Source organism: Dipteris shenzhenensis, chromosome 20 (assembly GCF_047967505.1).
Source record: "Dipteris shenzhenensis isolate YYH24624 ecotype China chromosome 20, Dip_SZ_1.0, whole genome shotgun sequence".
NCBI classification, from domain to species: Eukaryota; Viridiplantae; Streptophyta; class Polypodiopsida; order Gleicheniales; family Dipteridaceae; genus Dipteris; species Dipteris shenzhenensis.
In genome coordinates, this window is record NC_141615.1 from 33,597,716 (window position 1) to 33,620,572 (window position 22,857).

The window sequence follows — 22,857 nt, forward strand, 5'->3', positions numbered from 1 at the left end:
TCTCCCCACTCACATGTCACTTGATTGGCTACAACTGGCTCTACGTAAAACCGAATGCAATGGAGAGACAATAAATGAGTGTGAGCGAGAGTTATCATCTGGATGTATGATGCATGTAAGTTTCTTACCTCTTGACGTAATTAAGTAATTATTTGTGGCAATATACGCTATAAAATAGATGCATCTTCATTGTTTTAATGATGCTCTTTTATAGTACAAAAAGTACAATGCATTATGGTCATATGGACGACATTTTCACGTGGAACGCATTGATTCAAAGAGAGTCACGTATGATTGTGGATTCATGGCTAACTTCACACAAGATAGCCGAGCAAGTGCTTTGGATACCAATCTTCTCTCCTCACAGTTGGATTATTGTGGAACCATACGCGAAATCTATGAACTTGTTGATTTCAAACGATTTAGTATTTTCATTCTTGATGTAAAATGGTTTAGAACTATTTACAACGGTCCCCATGCGGCAATAAGAAAAGATAGTAGCGGTTTCTTTGAAAAGACTCCACCAAACATTGGACCAATGAAAGTGATACTTTTGTTCTTCCCGAGCACTATGAGTAGTGTTAGCTGGAAAAGAAATCAGGACAAGAGGCTAGACACTAAGCATGGCGACGCTCAAGGGCCATAGAGGAAAGGAGAACATGAGGGCGAAATGTTATCATGGGAGGGGAAAAGGGATTAGAAGGGGAGGGAATGAAGAGGGAGGCTATGGCACAAGGGAAAAGGGAGAAGGGGAAGAGAAGAATGTACATGATGGGAGGAGGAATATAAAGATGGAGACATCAAGGGAAGAGGACCATGCTTTAACCAGAGTTACGGGCACATGTTCATTGAGAGATCCATTAGGTTAGGGATTTTGCATTGGATTTGATTGGGAAGCTATGAATTGTCATCCCTAAAATTTGAAGCCTTCAAAGAGCTTCAAAGCCCTCTAGGCATTCTAGGCAAGGCCAATGAAACAAGGTGGAGGGTCCACTGAGGCCCTGCTTTGAGGATGGTGGAGTTGGTCTAAGGTAAGTGGAAGGTGTATGGATTAATTTGTTTTAGGTTTGGCTTTGTTTGGAATTAGTGGTTGGGTTTTGTTTTTGTTTTTTTTATGTGAAGGTTGTTTGAGGTAGTTAGTTATCGACAAGCATGTAGACCATCGAATGGTCTGACCAATATGCATACGCAGATCCGCTGTCATTTTTTTTGTCAGCTGGAATCGCCTCACCTTGGCTAGCTGTAGGATGGCCTGGCTCAGCAGTCGGTCGGAATTGCCTCACCTTGGCTGATTGTAGGATGTTAGAGAGGGAGAGAGAGAGAGAGAGAGAGAGAGAGAGAGAGAGAGAGAGAGAGAGAGAGAGAGAGAGAGGGAGGGAGAGGGAAAGAGAGAGAGTTAAAGATGCATGTTTGTGTATCAATTAGGCCAAGAGATGACCCACTTGGGCCAATTGGAATCGCCTCGCATTGATTGATGTTTGTAATAGAATAGTAAAGATTGAAGCTGAATGATGGCTCGCATCTGCCAGGTGGTTCCCCCTACTTTGACCTTCTTATATGTCATATCTATCTATGTATCATTTATATACCTAGGTGTTAGTACAGCTGGGTTTCATCCGGATGATTGTCCGCTTTTGCCGATCGGTTCATCTCGATAACAACCCTTCCCAACTAGATGTGTGATTGGAAAAGCTACTCTAGATCATCTTGGTTATGTGATGTTGTTATATGTTTCTTGTTCTAGCCTCCACCAGCTGATAGGGTGACACTTGATAGTGACTCTACAAAATTTGCTCTATAATAGTGGATTATGTAGTGAGCTGCGATAGTAGTGGATTATACAATGAGTTGCAAATTACTTGACATAATATTCCATTGCCTTAGAAAGCAATATCTATTTAATAGTTTATTATTCTAAGGATCGAAACTTCTGTGAAAGGTAATTTGTAATATGACAATTAGTTGTGTTGCATGTCATTTGTGAGTAGTTTAATTTACGTTAGCATTGCAAATTTGCATGTGTAATGCATGTGTTCTTTATTTTGAAATATTATGAACTCTTACAAAACGATTGTTGCATGCACTAGATCACTACACCCATCCTTGATGGCAACACAAGAGTAGTTGAAGAATGAGGTTCCGATGCTTGTCCATAAGTCAATGATTGAACACTTGATAGGATTGAGTGGCGAAGAAATTCAGGCCCATGCGACCTCAAAATATTTACACGTTCATATGCTAACCCAAGTATTTGACCTTCTGTACATGAGCTGCTGGCCCCGACGTGGCTAAATGTCATGATCAGATGTTAAATTGATAGTTGATCAATATTTCCCTCGAGTGTTGGGAGATCCTATAGGTCAATGGGAAATATATGCAAAAATGAACAATGCTGCCTTGGTCCAACTTGGGGTAGCTATCTCTTGTGAGAATGTTATCATGGTCAATCCACAATTAAAATAGTTAGATAAATTCTCACATCTTGTAATTTGAATAAGTTTGTTACAATTAAATGTCTCAACGACATGTCACTCATTCGTTATTAGCATGGTTAATAGATCTTCACTTGCTCTCTCACTTGACATGGAATCCTCATTGAAGAGATCACCATGCTGGTTTTTGGCATAATAGTGAGACACAATCTATCATTCTGAGCATCGCCTCAGTGTAGTCTTTGGCCTCACGACCTGTCATTGCCCAGAATTCAAGGTTGTCTTGGAGAGACCACCGCGTAGGTTCTTGGAGTTATAGCTCCGTTACCTATTTTTACGTATTACAAGAGGAGGTCTATGATGACCAACGTGCTGGCAAATAGAAGGAGATGTATGAAAGACACCGCGCTGGTTCTTGGAGTTATATATTTGTGTACCAAGGAAAATGTATTCCATTGTGTAACTAAGCAAAATGCAATTGATGATATGGCCCTTGAGGGGTCCCCTCTAGGGACAAGGGCCATATCGACATGTCATTTCTATAGAGTGGCATCTTAGATATTATATAATGCACATCGATATGGCCCTTTCTCCTAGAGGAGAACCATCAAAGTCCATATCATCAATTGCATTTTTTGAAAGTTTAATTGTATTTTTCTACAGTGGTGGGGTCATTGGAGTTATTTTAGCGCTATTTTGGTCATAAACCAAAGGAAATTGTAGTCCTTCCTTCTTGGTATTTTAGTCCTTGTTGTAGTAAATATAAATGAGGGAAAAAGTACAATTTATCGAGTGAAAATTGAGCAAAAGAGATTACAATGTACATCTACGTCCAATAACAGGTCATATAAAAATTATCAACTTATAACGAGCAAAAATTGAACAGAGGATCTTACATTTTAAAGGCCAAAAGATTACAGCTAGTGTCCATAACCATTCAAATATAAAATTTAACAACAGTGCATATGGAGAGCCTCAAATTGAACAAAAACATATTACATAAATGTAATAAAAACTCAGCACTTGCTGAGAGCCTTAGAGACCATGACATTACATCCAGTGAGCCAAAAGATTGTTAAGAGCCTTAGAGGCCAAAATATTACATCTAGCCATTGCTGAGAGCCTTTTCTGAGCAAGAGGGAATTTATACAACTTAGTTTTCCACCAGTATAGCTTGTTCCATTAAACTTTTTTAGGGAGCCAAAGGAGGATACGATGGAGAGACTGAAGACCATGCACATCACTAGGACTCATATTATGACCCCCCCAACAAGTCGAGAGTACTATGCGCTGAAAATACTGAGGCCTTCATCAACATCTAGGGAGAACCCATACAACACAACCATAAAGAGGCCCTTTGTGAGCATGTCATCTAAGGTGGTGACATGCAAATGTGTGGGGAATCGACTATGGGAACGAAGGGTCTCCGCTAGTGCTAGCATTTCTACTCTAGGTGAGTGCAACATAATCATCTTATATGACAAGGCAGATAACATTGGGATCACAGAGCATCGAGGGGGGGTGGTAGAAGGCATGCTAAAGATGAGTGGGTGAGCAACATATGAGCAGGGGAGTTGATGAGTAACGAGGAGGGAGCGTGGAGCAAAGTAGAGCAGGGGCAGAAAAGAGCTAGAGAAGGGGTGTGGAGCAAAGTAGCAGAGCATGGGCGGATTAGAGCAACATAGTAAAATGCCAAATGCCACGAATCTTATATATATTATAACGTTCGAGCCACCATGGTGGCTGGAGCCTAAGGTTCCATCCATATTAATTCAGGCCATCGCAGTGGAATCTTAGGCGCTATCCCAGATGGGCTGGTAATCATGAAGAGGATGCCATGTAGTGCCACTCCGATGGCTGGTAATTGACTACCAGCCCCAAGCATTGTGTCACAGAAAGGTAATGGAAAAGGATCTGTTATTGTTGCTGCATTTAGTTTTTTGTAAATCAACACATACTCTGAGTTTACTATTCCTCTTGGGCACTATGACTCTGGGTGAAAGCCACATTACCTTATCCACTGGGTAAATAAACCTCACCTTGAGCAACTTATCAATTTCTCCCTTCACCTTCTGAGCATAATTTGGGTTCGTTCTGTTCTTTGCTAGACCACTGGGACATCATCCTTCTTTAAGTTGATCTTATGTTGACATAAAGATGGATCATCCCCCTTCATATCTATATAATGCCAGGCAAATACATCTTTGAATTCAAGCAACAATTGTTTCAAATTTTCATAAAAAATTCCATCCACCAAAGCACTAACATGCACCATCTTCGAATCTTGTTCTACTCTGAGATTCATCTCTTTGAGGTCATTCTCCTAAGCTCTTGCACACCTTCTTAAGTGGTCTTCAAATGATATTCATGCTTCAATGATTGCTTGAATATCTATTTTGATATAAAATTCTTCTTTTTCTTCATCATCATTCCACTGTTGTGAAGTTACTTCATCTTACTTCTATTCTTTGTGTTTCTTCTGTTTTTCTTTCGGAGTGTCTCCTTCCACATTCGGAACTACAGTAACCTTCACTGATGAAGAACTGATCACTTCATTTTTCTTTTATTGGTCCAATATGGCCTACACATCATTCAAAAATTGGAACCAAGGATGGATTTCTTGCGAGAAAACACTCTTCCTCATCACCTTCAACTTTGGCCACCATGTTAATTCCTTGAGCTACGAAGGGTTGAACACTTTTGGAACACTCCTTGTTGGAACCATGGCCCTTTTAAATTTCTTCTTACCCTTTCCAACAGTTACCGTATTAGCTCCCCAATCTACCCTTTCGAACATGTTAACTCCTTTAGCTACCAAGGGTTGAACACTTTTGGAACACTTATTGGAACCATGGCCATTTTAAAATTCTTATTTCCCTTTTGAATAACTACCCTATCAACTCCCCAATCTTGCTTAATCTTGGCTACCCAAAACCATGGCCTGCCAAGTAGCATGGAATAAGATTTATCATCTCCCTCCATTCAAAGAACAATAAAGCTGACCATAAAAGTTAGACCACATACTCCAATCTATTGGTTTCCTAGTATCTCAAGAGGTTGGACCCTCTATTGATCTACCATTTTGACTTGAAAAGGGGATCCTCCATCTCCACCCCCTCCCCACTCCATCTCCTCCACCCCTCCCCCCTCCCCCCTCCATCTCCACCACCCTGTCTCCCCTCCATCTCCACCACCCCTTCCCCCTCCCCCCTCCCCCCTACCCCCTCCATCTCCACCACCCCCTTCCCCCCCCTCCCCCATCCATCTCCACCACCCCCTCCCCCCTCCATGTCCACCACCCCTCCCCCCTCCATGTCCACCACCCCTTCCCCCTCCATCTCCACCTTCCCTTTTCCCCCCTTCCCCCCCCTCCATCCTCTTCCTCATTCTGAGACTATGCAAGACACTCCTCCCTCTCCATCGACCGCCACCTTACTCCCATCCTCACATGGTAAGTGACTTCGAGCCCATCTCACAGTGATAACCTAGCCATCCACCCACCGTCCATTGTTCCTCAACAATCCCATTACATCGAGAAAGACTTGGAAAGCATTCAGGTGACCACTTCTTCCTTCCTTGGGATTTCCGTCTGTCAAGTTATTTTTCTTCTCTCTTTTTTCCCCCTCCCATTTCCACCACCCCCTTCCCCCCCCCCCCTCCCCCCTCCATCTCCACCACCCCTTCCCCCTCCCCCCTCCCCCTTCCCCCCTCCATCTCCACCACCCCTTCCCCCTCCCCCCTCCCCCTTCCCCCCTCCATCTCCACCACCCCTTCCCCCTCCCCCCTACCCCCTCCCCCCTCCATCTCCACCACCCTCTCCCCCCGACCCCCTCCCCCCGCCTCCATCTCCACCACCCCCTTCCCCCCCCCTCCCCTCTCCATCTCCACCACCCCCTCCCCCCTCCATTTGCACCACCCCTCCCCCCTCCATCTCCACCACCACTTCCGCCTCCATCTCCACCTCCCCATTTTCCCCCCTTCCCCCCCCTCCATCCTCTTCCTCATTCCGAGCCCTATGCAATACACTCCTCCCTCTCCATTGATGACCACCTTACTCCCATCCTCACATGGTAAGTGACTTCGAACCCATCTCGCAGCAATAACCTAGCCATCCACCCACCGACCATTGTTCCTCAACAATCCCATTACATCGAGAAAGACTTGGAGAGCGTTCAGGTGACCACCTCTTCCTCCCTTTGGATTTCCGTCCGTCAAGTTATTTTTCTTCTCTCTTTCTTCCCCCTCCCATTTCCACCACCCCCTTCCCTCCCCCTTCCCCCTCCATCTCCACTACCCCTTCCCCTTCCCCCCTCCATCTCCACCACCCCTTCCCCCTCCCCCTTACCCCCTCCATATCCACCACCCCCTTCCCCCCCCCTCCCCCCTCCATCTCCACCACCCCTTCCCCCTCCCCCCTCCCCCCTTCATCTCCACCACCCTCTCCCCCCTCCGCCCTCCATCTCCACCACCCCCTCCCCCCTCCCCCCTCGAGCTCCACCACCCCTTCCCCCTCCATCTCCACCACCCCTCCCCCCTTTCCCCTCCCCCCTCTCGCCTCCATCTCCACCACCCCCTTCCCCCCCCCCTCCCCCCTCCATCTCCACCACCCCTCCCCCCTCCATCTCCACCACCCCCTTCCCACCTCCCCCCCCCCCCCCCCCAACGCTACCGCCTCACAAACCCCCCCAGTCGGGGAGAAAAAAAAAAAACCGCCCTTCCCCCCCGCCACCGCCGCGAAACCCCTCTTCCCCCCCTGAGGTTGGGTTAGTTGGTTAGTTAGGTTAGGTTAGTTGGTTAGTTAACCTAGGTGAGATTAGGTAAGTTAGGTTAGGTTAGTTGGGCTAGTTAACTAACCATTAGGTTAGTCTAACTAGACTTTAGTTAGTCATTAACTATAGTTAGTGCATTTAGTTAGGTTAACCTCCCAGTTATAGTAACTGGGAGGATATAGGTTAGTTAACCTAACTATATTAACTTTGTTCCAACCCCTCAGTTGGACCTAAAGTCCATTCACACCACCCTTAGGACCCTCCTCCCCCCAAAAAACCAAAATTTACCCCTACTTTAACCCCTCATAACTCATCCGTTTGGGACCCAAAATGGACCCCGTTTGAAGCTCGATTTGACACACAAAAACACCATGCTATGGGGTATTTTTTCAGCCCATTGCACACCATTTTGGCATCCCTAGCACTCACTCATTCGCACCCCCGTATGGGCCTCGTTTTGCACAAATTTGCTCATATCTTCACACTGTGACCTCCGATTAACGATCCGTCTGTACCGACACATTTCCCTATACACATAGAAAAATCTTAGGCACATTATTAACACGATGGTCCCTACACATTCTAACACCACTCTAACCCTCCCAACAAAACTACATCCACACCTGCACTTGTGGCAGAGACACCCTTGGCAAAATCTGCATGCAACTATGTTCCGGCCAATGCCTTTGAGTCCAACGCTGACCACATCTACATATAACTCTGCTACAACAACCACCCCTACCAATCCTCTACCTCGAATCCCCCCTTGAGATTCAACCACTCCCTTTAATCCTCCACGCCCCAACATGGATGGATGCTGTCATGACAATGATGGGGATATCAACCTCGACGCAGAGGTTGACAATTTCTTTAATCAAAGAAATAACAACAATCAAGGCAGATGCCTCTTGGGAAAACTGGAACTTCCCAAATATAATAGTAGGGGAGACCCAGCCCAATTCCTCCAGCGTTTTGATGCCGCATGTCACACAGGTGGAGATCAATCCCAAGAAACCAAGGTGGCTTGGTTTCCCATGGCCTTAACTCATGAAGCGTCTGAATGGTACCTAGACCTTCTAGTGGGAGAGCGCGCCACATGGGACCTACTTCAAACAAAATTCAAATGATGCTTTCAAATAGAAAGGCTACAAGATGATCCCGCTCTCCAAACACTTATTTCATTAATTTTGGACTTGTCGATGTACAAATTCATTTTTACATATACTAGTTTTTAGATAAAATTTAAGAAAAACCCAATCTTCAAAGCACATATAAAAACATAAAAACAAGCATTTTTTAATATATTTTGAATGGAGATGAAACTAAAATTATAAAATTTAATGCAGCCTAGATAGTTACATGAAAAAATAAGCTTCAGTAGTTGTAAACTCTCTTAATATTTAATGGTGTTAATAAACACCTTCAAAAGTTACAGTACTAAGGAAACTCTCACCATATTTATAAAGGTGTTGACAAACACCAAAAGTTACAATAAGCCTGAGATAAGCTACACAAAAAAATAAGATTCAATAATTGTAAACTCTCTTAATATTTATAATAGTGTTTAGGAAACACTTTCAAAAGTTACAAGTGGAAGTAGCAAACTCTCACAATATTTATAAAGGTGTTGAAAAACACCAAAAGTTACAATAAGCCTCTCACTGGAAGGCAAATCTATTTTCTCTCTCTAGCCTAAATTCAACCCATTTAAGAGCTGAGCTCATCTCATCCTCATCGATGTAGTTAAAATTATAGAAGAGAAGTAAGGATTGAATTATTTTCTCCTACAAAACACTTTGTTTATTCTGAATGGCTTGCACTTCATGGGGTGGAAATCTTCCATAACGAGCCACATGCGAAGATATCTCACTTTGAAAGTCTGTCAGCTCTCTCCTATATGACTGCAATTCATCTATTTCACTAGTAGCCATACTTATTTTTCTTTTCTCTTTCTTCTCTAAGCCCTTCTGACAAGCAAATTCATCCTTCTCGTACTGGGTTAATGGAGCTGGATTTCGCGTTCTCTCCTCTCTCTTTCCTTGGTTCTCAGCAATCCATAGTTTGGTGCTGCTAATGGCTTGCTTGACGGAATTGATTACCTTAAAAAGATCCATAAAAACGAGAGGAGGAAGGTAACGAGAGCGAGGGAGGTAACTAGAGGAGGTAAGGCAAGATGAAAGGAGTATGCTTGAGGAGAGGAGGTAAGAAGAGCAAAGTGGAAGAAGTGTTTGCTGCGGGCGAGATATAGAAGACGAACGACTACTAAGGGATTTATAGAACTGCAGACTCATAATGTGAGATGAAAGATTTAGAATAAAGAATTGGCAGAGGATGAGATGACTAGATTATCTGAAGTAACAAATGCAAGACCATAATGCGAGACATGTGAGACATGTAAGACAGTGAGTACATTGAAATCTATAAAATAAAATGATGGGATGCAAGACCGTAATGCGAGACATGTGAGACATGTAAGATAGTGATCAATACATTGAAATCTATAGAATAAAATTATGAAACACAAGAATGATATAATTATTAGAATCTCATCATGAGATATTTTTTTAATATAATAAGTTAGACTTGCTGATGCAAGACCGTAATGCGAGACATGTGAGATGGTAGATTTTGAGTACATTGAAATTATCTATAAAATAAAGTGATGGAACACAAGAATGATATAATTATTAGATTCTCATCATAAGATATTTATTGTATATAATAAGTTAGACTTCCAAAAAAGTAAAACCGTTTTAATAAATTTAGAGAGGTGAGTCGTCCATTGAGTGAAGTAAAAAATAAAAGACCGTAAATGTGAGAGACACATGAGTTGATAGATTTTAAATTGGTTTAAATCTATGAAATAAAGTGATTGAAGACAAGAATAATATAATTAGACTCCCTTATTTCGTCCATCCTAGTACTTCTACAAGCACATTCTTCGTTTATCACTCTTAATTTATCATCTCTCCATGCACCATGGATGTCCTTGGCATTGTCAGAGATGTGGAGTCTAGAATCGACAGTCTCAAACAATGGGTTGCTGACCAAGGAGCAAGGAGAGGCGCAAGAATTTGACAAGGCTCTCCACTGACACGGATAGAGAGAGAGGAATTCGATGGACAGAGGCAGACAGAGAGGGAGGAGACTCAGAAGATAGCAGAGAGCGAACGACTTATATAATGTATTATAAAAGCATGACAAGATCTCTTGGACTTCTTAAGCAACCTACATTATCCAAGCACTCAATATGGCCGATTTGATCGGGATGCTGAAAGAACAATAAAGGCCTCCCAAAGAGATTATAAAGAAACAATCTGTGATTGTTTGAATTTCTTCCTTCATTGTAATTATGTTGATGATACGGAAGTGGAGTCCATGGAAGATTGGATTGTTGAGAAGATAAGAGATACTAATGATGAGATCTTCTAGTGTGATCTCCGCCTCTGTCACCTGTCCATCATGATTGCTTGAATTTCTTCCTTCATTGTAATTATGTTGAGGATATGGACATGGAGTCTGTGGAAGATTGGATTGTTGAGAAGATAAGAGATACTAATTATGAGATCTTCTAGTGTGATCTTGGCTTCTATGGCTTGTAATAGTTTTGTTTTCTCTGCAACAAGTCTGGTAGGGTTGAGCAGATCATATTAGAATTACTAATACAATCTATTTTTTTAGAATTGCTAATACAATAATAACACAAATTGAATAAATATCATAAGTAAATATCCTAATGTATTGTAACATTTAACATAAGTTTAAAAAACACTATTATTAGTCAACACAAACAAGATAAAAATATTCAAGGACTCATGTTTCTTTCTACATGCTTTACAACTGAATAGAGTCTGATGAGTCCTCTTGAGGCTGTGATGCTCTAAGAGTACATTGAGTCTCTACTTCTTGTGTGGATGGTGTACATTGAGATTCTACTTCTGGTGCAATTGGGATAGACTCAATCTCTTCCTTCTTTGCAAGATGTGATGTTGTAGATGCACATTGAGTCTCTTTTCAATTCAAATCCAATGTTTATTTTTTATTTCTCTATGTTTGTGCTATTGATTTATGTAATTACACAATCATTGATGGTTGTTCCACCTGATTTCTTGCCCTTTTAATGGTTTGGGACATCCAAATTTTTTTTGGTTCTTGGTTGATAGATATCTCTCCCACTTAGCAACAGTTAAAAGGATCTTTGACATTCCAAATTTGTGCAAGAGTTGGGTGGAGATTGGTCATGCTGCATGCATGTATCCACCTGGAATGCATCGTCTCTCTCAATGGGAATTAGCACATTGCCCCTGGTTGATAGATTTTGCCTAAAGGACAAGTACTGGTGTGGGAAAGAGACTTGTACAACACTTATGCTTCATAGAAAGCTAGTGAAGCAAGTAAGGACAAAGTGGAGGGAAGCTCAAGGAGAGATAAGAAAGAGAAAGAGAAAGAGAAACAAGAACATGCTACAAAAAAAGGTAGGGAAGATGAGGGGAAGATACACTATGATTGTTTATTGTTGTTTTCTTCAATTCGTTTTGACATTGCGTTAATAAATTTATGATTGTTCTCTTTCTAGATGAGGGACCATCTAGTCCTATGCATTATGAAATCGATCACACAGAGAGTGCAAGTAAGGGTGTGGTGGTGTTCTACTTATGGAGTTGTTCTTTTATCAATAGTTTTGCTTGTAATTGATTTGCTTTTGCATATAGGTGGAGAATCAATCTCAAGACTTTTGAAGCAATATGTGTTCCATCGATCATAGTCACCTAACATTTCCTTGGCCCGTGGCATCACACCTTTGTTTGCTTGTACAGTTGGTGATTACATTGCCATGGGCAAAGAATTTGCTGACTCTAAAAGAAATGATAAGTATGCTATTTTGCATGAGTTTTTCATTATAGTGGCTAGTCGAGATCAGGACTACAAGAGGATGAGTAAGAAGGTGAAGTGGGCTTTAGATTTTATATTGCTCAATTTTCCATCTGGCTATCTAATTGATGAGAGAGGACCGAATCCTACTTGGAATGTCTTGCTCAAGGACCATGTGCGGCATGGGCTTGCAGTTGCATCAGCTTCTTTGTCTGATATTGGTTGGTTGGCAAGCATATGTTCTTTGGCAGGTAAGGCACAATACCACAAGTGACATTTCACATTTTTTGTTTCCACTCTACTAGTTTTAAATAAAAGTAATTGCTTTTAGGACAACATATTGGTTGGATGGAACGGTTTGCATATGTCCAGGGCTTGGAGGTTGTCAGACGTGTGATCATTCATGACAAGCTTCCATATGGATTTTGTAGAGAACATCGTAAAAGTGTTAAGGTAAGCTACCATTCCATGCATTCTATGTTTGTCAGTTGTATTGAGTCCTTTTTTGTTTCTCCTTTGGGGTCTTTGACAAATTTCTCCTCGTGAGTCTTGTGCATGCTATGTTTGGAAGGATAAGTCACCTTTTCTTTACAGTTTGTTGATGGGAAAGTGCCTTCTTTCATGCTATAATGCTTGCTAGTTGAAGTCAATATATTGTACATGTTTTTCTCCATGTGGTTCTGAGATGCAATCTTCGGTATTAGCTCTCATACGTAGAGCAAAGAAGAATCCAACAGTTTTTTGGGAGGAGAGCTTTTCACTTTTCCAACAGCTATTGATTGATCCATGTGAAGATATCTGGACTCACTACATACCTCCCTCTGCAAGGACAATCATGCGGATGCCTTCTCAGCTAGCACGAGGTGGACTAGAGAGGAGTAGTTTTTTTGTAGGTTGCATTATGTCTCTTCTATGTGTTCCTAGAGGGCTGGTTCTAGAGATGGGTTGTAGTACAACCCCTCTTATGCATGCTTGTCAGGCCACTGGTAGGCCTTGTTTTTCATTTGATTCAGCCAGTGGTATTGTGGCTAGCATTGTTGAGCCACTTGTGGCAGATCATTCTAGAAAATGGATTAGGTCAGAGCATGATGGAGAGGGGGAAGAAGAGAGAGTGGAGCCTGTCACAAATCCATTTGATGAGTAGTATGCTACTGGCCCTGGGTTTTTTCCTATATATTTTGAATGCTGAAATTGAGGACTTTGAAAATGTTATTTAGCATCTTTATAATATGGTAGATAGTGAACATTTACGGATGCCTTTGAATCAAGAAAGTACAAATTTTAATCCTTTGGATATTTTTTGTAAGGCCTTGATCTAGCAATTTTTGTTTTCTTTTTGTTGGTAGCGAATTTAAGGATGGCAAGTTCTTCTTATTGGAAATTATTTTCATGGTTCCACTTTGACTTACTTTGCTTTGAAATGTATGTTTTGTTGTAGTTTGTTGCCTACTATGCAGAAAAAATGGCAAGATTCATGTCAACCGACACGAGATATGATGAGTGCCAATTAGATAATCCACGTGCGTGCAACTACTTTCTTGATGATGAATGTCAGGAGGATTAGAACATGGTTTAAAACACCAATTTTTTCATAGATTGATAACTATTGTGGTGAACCCTGGACACATTTGGAAAGCCGTAGTGTTGGTTTGGTACATTTTGCGGGTGAAGTGGTGTTTCAATAGTCATTTATGTTATGAGTTCGGTAATTAGTTTTGAATATGGTACCATTGTTCTATGTATGATGCTATCCGATGCTTTATAATGAGACTAGAGTTTTCTAGACATATGGATGAAGTGATATTGTTCAATGTTACCAGACTGAGTAATGTTTATGTTCTTTAATTGAAAGATAGGGTGGATTGTAAGTTTGAATATTGGTATACTTATTATGACAACATCTTGCTATAGTAAGTTGGGTTTCAAATTTGTTCTCATAAGAGGAATTGTGGAAAAACTCGCTCACTTCATTCGGCCCGCTCACTTTTTCTTGCTCGCTCTATTGACTACCTCGATTGGAGATTGGATCCAGGAGGCTCGAAACTTTGTCCAAAGCCATTAGAGAGCCCATGATGACTCAAGGAGTAGGGTCTATCATATACTAAAGGATGTTGAGCAAGAGATCAAGAGAGAAATTAGGCGTCGAACTGGTGGCATTACCTAAGAATAGGTAGGTACACATGTAGTGATTAGACCTCTTTGATTTCATGTCTTCTAGGCCTTCCACCTTGACTGTTTCTATTGTTCATTGTCTATTATAGAGCTTCTTTCTCTATCAAAAGGACTATTGACCCACTAGGCCGGTGGTGGCTCCACCATGGTGCCCTTCTAGTGAGAGCACACCAACAACCACATGTTTTCATCCTACTGCTACTAGGAAGCTGGTAAGGAAAGAGAAACGATACAATATGGTCAAGGTAGGAATGTACATTGTTGCCACGTAGCCTGCATCTTGGAGGTGGATGACCTCCTTGCGGATCTTCTTGAGGTAGAGATGTGCCCATGCCATTTGCTTGCCTGATTCATCCTATTTGATATACCTAGCCATGGCTTTCCTGATAAGTTCACATACTTGTTTTGGATCTAGATAAGGTCCATGAAAAAATGGAAGGTGGGGATACATCAAAACTCTTGAGCTTGATGAGGAGGTACTCCATATCCTTCTTAGAGCCCTTGTACTCCTTGGTGGTGCCAAACATCATCTCCATCTCCGCAAGGAGGGGTGGTGGTGCCTTCTTGTGCCTGTCCATGGGCAATCACATCTATTGAGATACATGATGCTTCAAACTAGGTACTCTCCACTTGCCACCCTCACAGCATCACCCTGAGCCAGTTGTGCCAAAATTATGTCTGCCTTAGGTGGGTGGGTGCCACACTCTATGGTAGTTGCATTGCTTTGATGACTCATGCAAAGCTCAACCATTCATGAACATGGATGGGAGAAAGGTTTAACTTCCTCCAAAGCTTGTACTTTACCATGGCAACGCTATGCGAGAGTTGTGGGTAAGTGCTAGGGAAGGAAAGAGTTACTACAACAGAGATCATAAAGATGGTAAAGGGGCACGTAGTTGGGGAAGCAAGAAGCAAGAGGATGAGTATTGCTGATGAAGCAAAGGAGTGAGTGGGATGAGAGCCTTTTGAAATAGGGGGCTATGCCAAAATCGGTGGTTGCATTCATGCACAATTTTGATAGATTTTCTTGAAAGCCCGCATGGCACAATCTATAGTAAATTCTCTTGAGGATAAGAATAGTCATCCCACCATGATGAGTTAACACCAGGCCAAATTATGTCCACATGTGACAAAATTGGGTGATTCATCCATCGCCTCAGGAAACACATAAGGAGGCATTGGGCTGAAATATAGCCTCAGTCTATAGCCACTAACTAGATTCTTTAACCATCATTGACCCTGCAACATGCCTAATAAAAACGTGCCATCATAATAGCACTTTATGACCCAATATAGTGTGGCCCATGCAACTTTGATTTCTCAAGGTGAAGGCTTTTCTTGGACCAAAAGAGGAGAAGCGCATTATTTTCCTTGAGCACCCGAATCTTGGAGTGCCAGCCCACCCACTACTTCTAAAGATGCTACAGCACATTGGAGACATAGAATGCCATAAAGTGGTCTCCCCCAAGATGTTGGAGCTAGTTTTTTTAATTAATGAGTATTGGGTCTTTCCCATGGCTTTTGTAAGAAGTGTAGGGTTGATTCTAGGTATGTAGGATTCTGAGGCTTTTTGTCACCTATATATATATGTGTGTGCGTTGTTGTTTGTAGTATAAGTGTAGCTTAAGACCTCAAGTCATATTCCGGTGAGAGACGTAGGCTTAAGTATGGGAAGAGAACACAGTGCATGCATGTGTGAAAGGAACTTGCATCACCATGGCCGAGGTAATGAAGTCTTTTTCCTCCATTGGGGGTTGAAAGGTTTAGGAAGAGTTTAGGGATTAGAGGGAGGTTCAAGGTTCAAAATGGGGTTCCAAGGTTCAAAAGAGGTTCCAGAGCTCAAAAGGAGTTCTAGGGTTTAGAAGGGGTTAAAGGGTTAGAATGGGAATCCAAGGTTTAGAGTAGAGTACATGGCAGAGAACTCGTCTCCCTTGTAGATCATGGAGGTCAAGGGTTGAGGAACTAATCTAAGAGAGAAGAGTTAGGGGGAGCATAGGAGTGGGAGAGAAGAAGGTGTAAGAGCATGGGGGAAGAGAAGAAGGAGGAGAAGGGAGGAGAATGGAGGAGGAGAATGGAGGAGAAGCAAGGAGGAGAGGGAAAGGAGGAGTTGCAAGGTTGGAGGAGAGGGAAGTAGGAGGCAAGGTTAGGACATGCTTTTGGATGTGGAGTGAACAATAGGAAAGTAGGTTGGTTTCCACCGTGTGTTCCTCCTAAATCTCCTTGGTCCAAGTTGTAGAAGCTTCTGCTGATTTTGTAACTGCCTCAATAATGTTTGGGATTCCAAGGCAGACAGTGTTACTTTAACTTGCTCCCTCAGGGACTCTTCATATGCAACCTTTTCTCTAGTATCATGTGAGTGAGTGACCTCTATTATCTTTACTGCACCTACTTTAGGTTTCTTGGATGGAGGTATAAGTAGTATATTTTTTATTTTAAGATCATCCCAATCCTCTGCATTAAGGATCTTGTCATATCTCCACTTGACCCTTACAAGTGTTTGGACCAAACATATTTTCTCATTATAGTCACTCTATGTGCATGTGCTGCTACCAGCATTGCTTCTTGGAAAAACTCTATAAGCCATTCCTCAACAGCTTCTTGGGGAGCAAGCAATGCAGTCCTTTCTCACATAAAGTCCAAGTTCCAATTGTTGCATGTTTCCCTCAAAAGCCTCTAGAATGGTGCCATGACCCAATGGCTTTCTGGGCCTTCCTGAGCTCCATAAGGACAGATCTACCTTGGCTGACTCATTTCTTCTTGTTCTTTGCTATCATATGCATAGGCTTGCCCTTCTTTGAGGATTTTGATCTTGATGTAGTTGTGGTAGCCCTTGCAATGTCAAGTCCCTTACCTTCTTCCTGGTTGTTACTTTTCTTCTTGCCATACTCTATTTTTGTCTTTTCCTAAACATAAATCCAAACATAACAAAGAAATAGAATACTCAGTCCAATGTATAAGTCAGGCAAACATATGCAAATCAAGTGAATTTGCTTGAAAACACGATTTCGGAGCAACTGACAAACTCGTGTTTTGGATCAAATTTTTGTGCAGCATACTCTAACAAATAAGTTTGATGTAGCATCCTCTGAATTTTGATGCAGAAGTCTCTAGAATGCAGATAAGTTGTGCTAAACAAAAACACATGATATAGTGTCTGAACTTGCTTGAAAATGCGATTTGAAGCATCAGATTTGGAGAAACTGGCAAAATCACGTTTTGGATCGAATTTTTGTGTAGCAGTCTCTAGAATGTAGATGAGTTGTGCTAAACAAAAACACATGACAGAGTGTCTTTCAGAAAAGATTAGAGAAATACAATTTTACCAAAAAGACTCCCTTATAGGTATGAAGATAATATGAGCATGATGGTTGAAAAATTTCTTACCTTGGCTTGTGTCTCTTGATGACAGATAAGTTCAAGTGATGGCTCAAGATGGAGCTAGAGTTGCAGTGGGTCTGTTGATGGAGCTAGATTTGTAGTTGGTCTGTGTGATGGATCTGGTGAGGTTGGATAGCACAAGACAATAGGGAGGTAGATTAAACACCAAATGGAGATGGAAATGGGAGTTAAGTTTCCTAGCAATCATTACATACTTAATTCACTTGTACCTAGAAGACTGCTTGACCATTTGTTTGGGGGTAGGAAGGTGAGGATTTGTGGTGCACTACCATGAATTCAAAAAGGAGTATTCTAATGACATCCATGAAGTGAGACCCCCGGTTGCTAACAATGACGAGCAAACCTTGTGATGATATGTTCATATAAGAACTTCACCATGGAGCAGGTGCTTTTCATGTGGCCCTCGCCTCTGCCCATTTGGTGCAATAGTTTGTCGCTACGATGATGTAACAAACTTGCATGTGTCTAGCAACTGAGCTGATAGGGCCAATATAGTCAATACTTTAATTTTCAAAGGGCTGATTTGCAGTAATTCCTTTTGTAAGGGCATGTGGTCCTTTTGCTGGGGAATAGCGGTTTGTTGGCATTCGTCACATCCATTCACAAACTCGGCAGCATCCATAAATAAGGACGGCCACCATAGTCTAAATTGAAGCACCTTTCGATTGGTGGTTTGGCAGCAAAGTGTCAACCGCCCATTCCTACATGAGCTTGTTCAAGCATATCCATGAACTCGGTCTCTCGAACACAATGTCACAAGATACCATCCTTGCTGATCTTGTACAACTAGCTTGCTATAAGCTGATATAGAGCATAGTGTTTAAGAAGTTTATGCAGCCGTTCTTTATTCAAAGGCTTATTGGTGGGGAAACCATTGGCTAAGAAGTGGTTGATCTATTCAGACCACTCAAGGACAAGGTCTAGCTAAAAAAGTGAAGTGTCGGGAAGATTGTCATCCACTCCTATGGGGGGCTCACCATTTGGTACGCATGACAAATCGGCCAGAACATGTTGCGAGCCCTTCTTTACCATGACCATGAAATGAAACTCGAGAAAGAGCAAGAACCACCTTCTTATACGTCCTGTGGTGCAAGTCTTGTTCAGTAAATAAAGCAGGGCCTGAAGATCCACCAAAATCATGAATTTGTTGGCCAATAGATAATGACGGAGCTTACGGATCACATATACCATTCCCAAACCTTCATCTTTGATAGTCATATAGTTGACCTCTGCCTCATTCAACTGGCAGATGGTGAATAGAATGGGATAATCCATATTGAACTCACCAGGCTGTGCCAGAACCCATAGCAATGACTGCTCTTATGGTTGCCATCCTTGCAACTGGACTGAATGTTTCTTCATAATCAATGCCATATGTCTTTGCAGACCCCTTGACAACTAATCTTGCCTTGTATCTGTTCACAGAACATCTGCATTGTGCTTCACCTTATAAACCCACTTACAGCCAATTGCATTCTTGTCTTTAGCCAAAGGCACCAATTCCCATGTAGCATTTTCTTCCAAGGCATCCATTTCTTCATCCATGGCTTTCTCCCATTTTTCTTTTCCCATGGCTTGCTCAAAAGAAGTGGGTTCTGGTTCCTGTATCACTTTGACCATATAGGCATAGTGAATGGCTATAAATCCATCATATTTCAGCCTATCCACAGGATACCTAGCTTTGGTAGACCTGCGCAAAATAGGCTCACTTCTAGGTGCTCTCAAAACATCCCTGGTCTTCCTTACTCCAGGTGTAACAACAGAAGGAATACCCAACTCATCATCAATGCTCTGTTCTGAGCCACTGGATGCACCATCCACATAAGAGTGACCTGCATTCACATCAAACATAGGCTGATCTACCTTCTCTTTTCCTTTTCTTGATACCTGCATACCACTATCTGCATTGCTTTGAGGAGATTCTCCTGATCTCAATCTACCTATCCATGGTGAAGTATGTGAACCACTGCTAGAGGACACTCCAGGTCCACTAATATTTTTTGATTGTTGCGTGAATTTTGTGCAGCATTACCATTTTGTGCATCTACATCATCAATCACATTTATTGGTTTATACCAGCTGCTCATCTCATCAAAAACAACATCTCTACTCACTGTAAACTTATGAGTAGAAGGGTTATAGCATCTATACTCTGCTGCAGAGAATAACCAATAAAGATGCACTTTTCAGCTTTTGGATCCAACTTGGACCTCAAATCATCTGGCACATGAACATAGGCAATGCAACCAAAAATTTTCAAATGAGAAATATCTGGTTTCCTACCAGTATACATCTCCTCTGGCGTATGCCATGTATTGCTGCAGTGGGAGTCCTGTACATTATGTAAACTACTGTAGAAACTGCTTCAGCCCAATAATAATCTGGTAGGTCTTTTTCATTTAGCATGGCCTGAGATACCTCTCCAATATGTCTATTTTTCCTTTCTGCAAGTCCATTTTGCTGTGGGGTATGACTGCATGAATATTATTTGCTTTATGCCATGCTCCTACACGTACCTTGCAAACTCATTTGAGAGGTACTCTCCCCCTCCATCTGACCTTAGGCATTTTATTTGCAGACTTGTTTCTTTTTCAACCATAGCTTTCAAAGCTTTGAAATGCCCAAGAATTTCACTTTTCTTTTTCATAAAATACACCCAAACTTTTCTGCTATAGTCATCAATAAAAGTGACAAAATAATGACAGCCTCCAATACATGCAGCTTTAGTAGTCCACACATCAGAGTGGATTAATTCCAATGGCTTCTTACTCTCTTGAACATGTCTAGGAAATGGTTTCCTTGCCTGTTTTCCAAATTGACAGGCTTCGAATACCTTATGCATTTCTGCAACCTTGAATTTAGGCAATCCTGCAACAATATTTTGGGCCTGCATTGATTAAAGTCATTGTACATTAACATGACCAATGCGTTTATGCCAGATATCAATATCTGTAACTACACCGGTCCCATTGTAAAAATTGCTACACTCGATTGAGGCATGTTTGCATCCAACGTAAACATCCTGCCCTTCTTCTTTCCTTTTGCTATCAAGTGACCGTTATTTTTCATATCCTCAACAAAGCATCCATGAGGATTAAATCTGACCTACAAGCCCTGCTCAACCATTTGACCAATAGAAACCAGGTTCTTGGTGATATTCGAGACATGAAATACATCAAACAGGTATTTCTTTTTCCCATCCTGCATAGACAAAGGAATTTTACCAATCTGCACAATAGGATGTGCAGTATCATCACCAGTCTCCACAAATCCCGGTCTTTCCATTTTCCTTGCATCCTACATCCATTGTGCATGACCTGTCATGTGGTTTAATGCACCTGAGTCAACATACCACACATCATTGCTTTCTTCTACACTTGTCACAAAATTGGTCATGTGTTGCACCATAAACTGATGCTCATTTCTGTCATCACCCTGTCTACTAGAAGATGCATAATTCCCTTGCTGCAATTTTTCATTCATGATGTCATTCTACTTTTATAGTAGTCTTTAGCCATATGACCCATTTTACCACAGTAGTAGCATTCAACATTGCTGTTTGCATTTTGGCCTCTCTGCCATCCACCACGACCTCTTTGGCTCCCCCTGCCTCTAGAGTTACCACGTCCTCCTCCATAGGACTGGTTTTCTTAAGTTTGCTACATATTGTGATTTCTACCACAGCCTCCAGATCGGCCTCCTCTACCTTTGCCTCTACCTCTTCCAGCATTTGGGTAGAAGACAGTTTCTTTTGAAGTTCCTCCTGAAGAAGATGCACCACCATTTCTCTGCTCCTCAGAAATTAGAAGAGTAATCAACTCCTCAAAATCAAGAAATTTTTCACGGACGGAATTGGATGTCCGGAACTATGCATAATCCTTTCCTAGACCATTCAAGGTCACAGAAACTAAATCATCATCTTCCACTGGCAACCCCAATGGAAGCAAGTGCATCTGCAATCTTCTTCACCTTCATGTGTAGTCATTGATGCTCATACTTTCTCTCTGCACATTGTGCAACTTCTGCTTGAGTTGCATTTTCCTGGCTTGCGTATTTTTTGCCAAAGTATCCCATGCCTCCTTTGGCGTACTTACATCCTGAATATGCACAATCATAGAATCCAAAATACTGATAGACAGCCAATACATAACTTTTCTGGCTCTCTCATGCCATCCTTTAAATGCCTGCATTTTCTGTTGATTGGGAACATTAGGAAGAACTGGTTCTTCTTCATTTCCTATAATGAACTCCCAATAGCCTTTTCCCATAAGGAAATTCATCATTTTGAACTTCCATGCTTGGAAGTTGTTCTTGTCAAGCTTTTCAGTGACAATCTGTGAAAGAGAATCAAACGCCATTACAGAACACTACAAAATATTATGTCACTGCAAAAGACAGCTTCTGCCTCACAAGGGCAAATCTACAAAACTGATGAAAGTGGTATTTGACCACACAATCACTTCCTACTGACGATTTTGCATCAATAGGCAACAAGGATGATTCTGTAACTACTAATATCTCTGCGCACAAGCATACGATGCAATTTTGGCGGTAACTTTTCACCAACCGGCAGAAAAGTGGTCGCACAGCAAAAACAGGGTCTTTTTTTGAGTGCATGCGGAGAAGTTCTGCCTCCAAAACAGGCCCCAAAATGGCCTCGAATTAGAAAAATAAAGTCACCAAGGGCTTTGCCTCCTCCTGCAACATATACTGCCCTCCCACCACACCGCGAAGGGCGTCTCAATCTGAGACAATGCACTCTTGCACTTTTCTGCTGTGCTACCTGCAGAGATTTGCTCCCAAACTCGAAAAAGGAAAGCAGCACTGGTCCTCTTACCAGGACACCGCGAACTTGGTTTGCTTTCTTGAGCTCCTTACCATGAACAGGCTCTGATACCATGTGAAGATAGTGGGAGAGAAGGAAGGAGTCTCACTTGCGGCTTTCTCACATACACAATGGGGGAATACACACAAAGGTGAAGGCTGAAAGCAATTTTCCTCTTCTTAGTTGTGTAAGCCAAAAGAACTCTAGTACAAAGAAATAGAAGAACCCTATATGTGGGTCTCAAACCAAACTCAGCTAACTAAGGTGGCATACTAACTGAGCCATGAACTAGAGTGCATAAGGATAGCTGTCATCCAGCTATTATTCATGGGCAGTGTACCAACCGCATCTGCAGCTAACAAGTCGGTGACATAAATGCACAATGGTC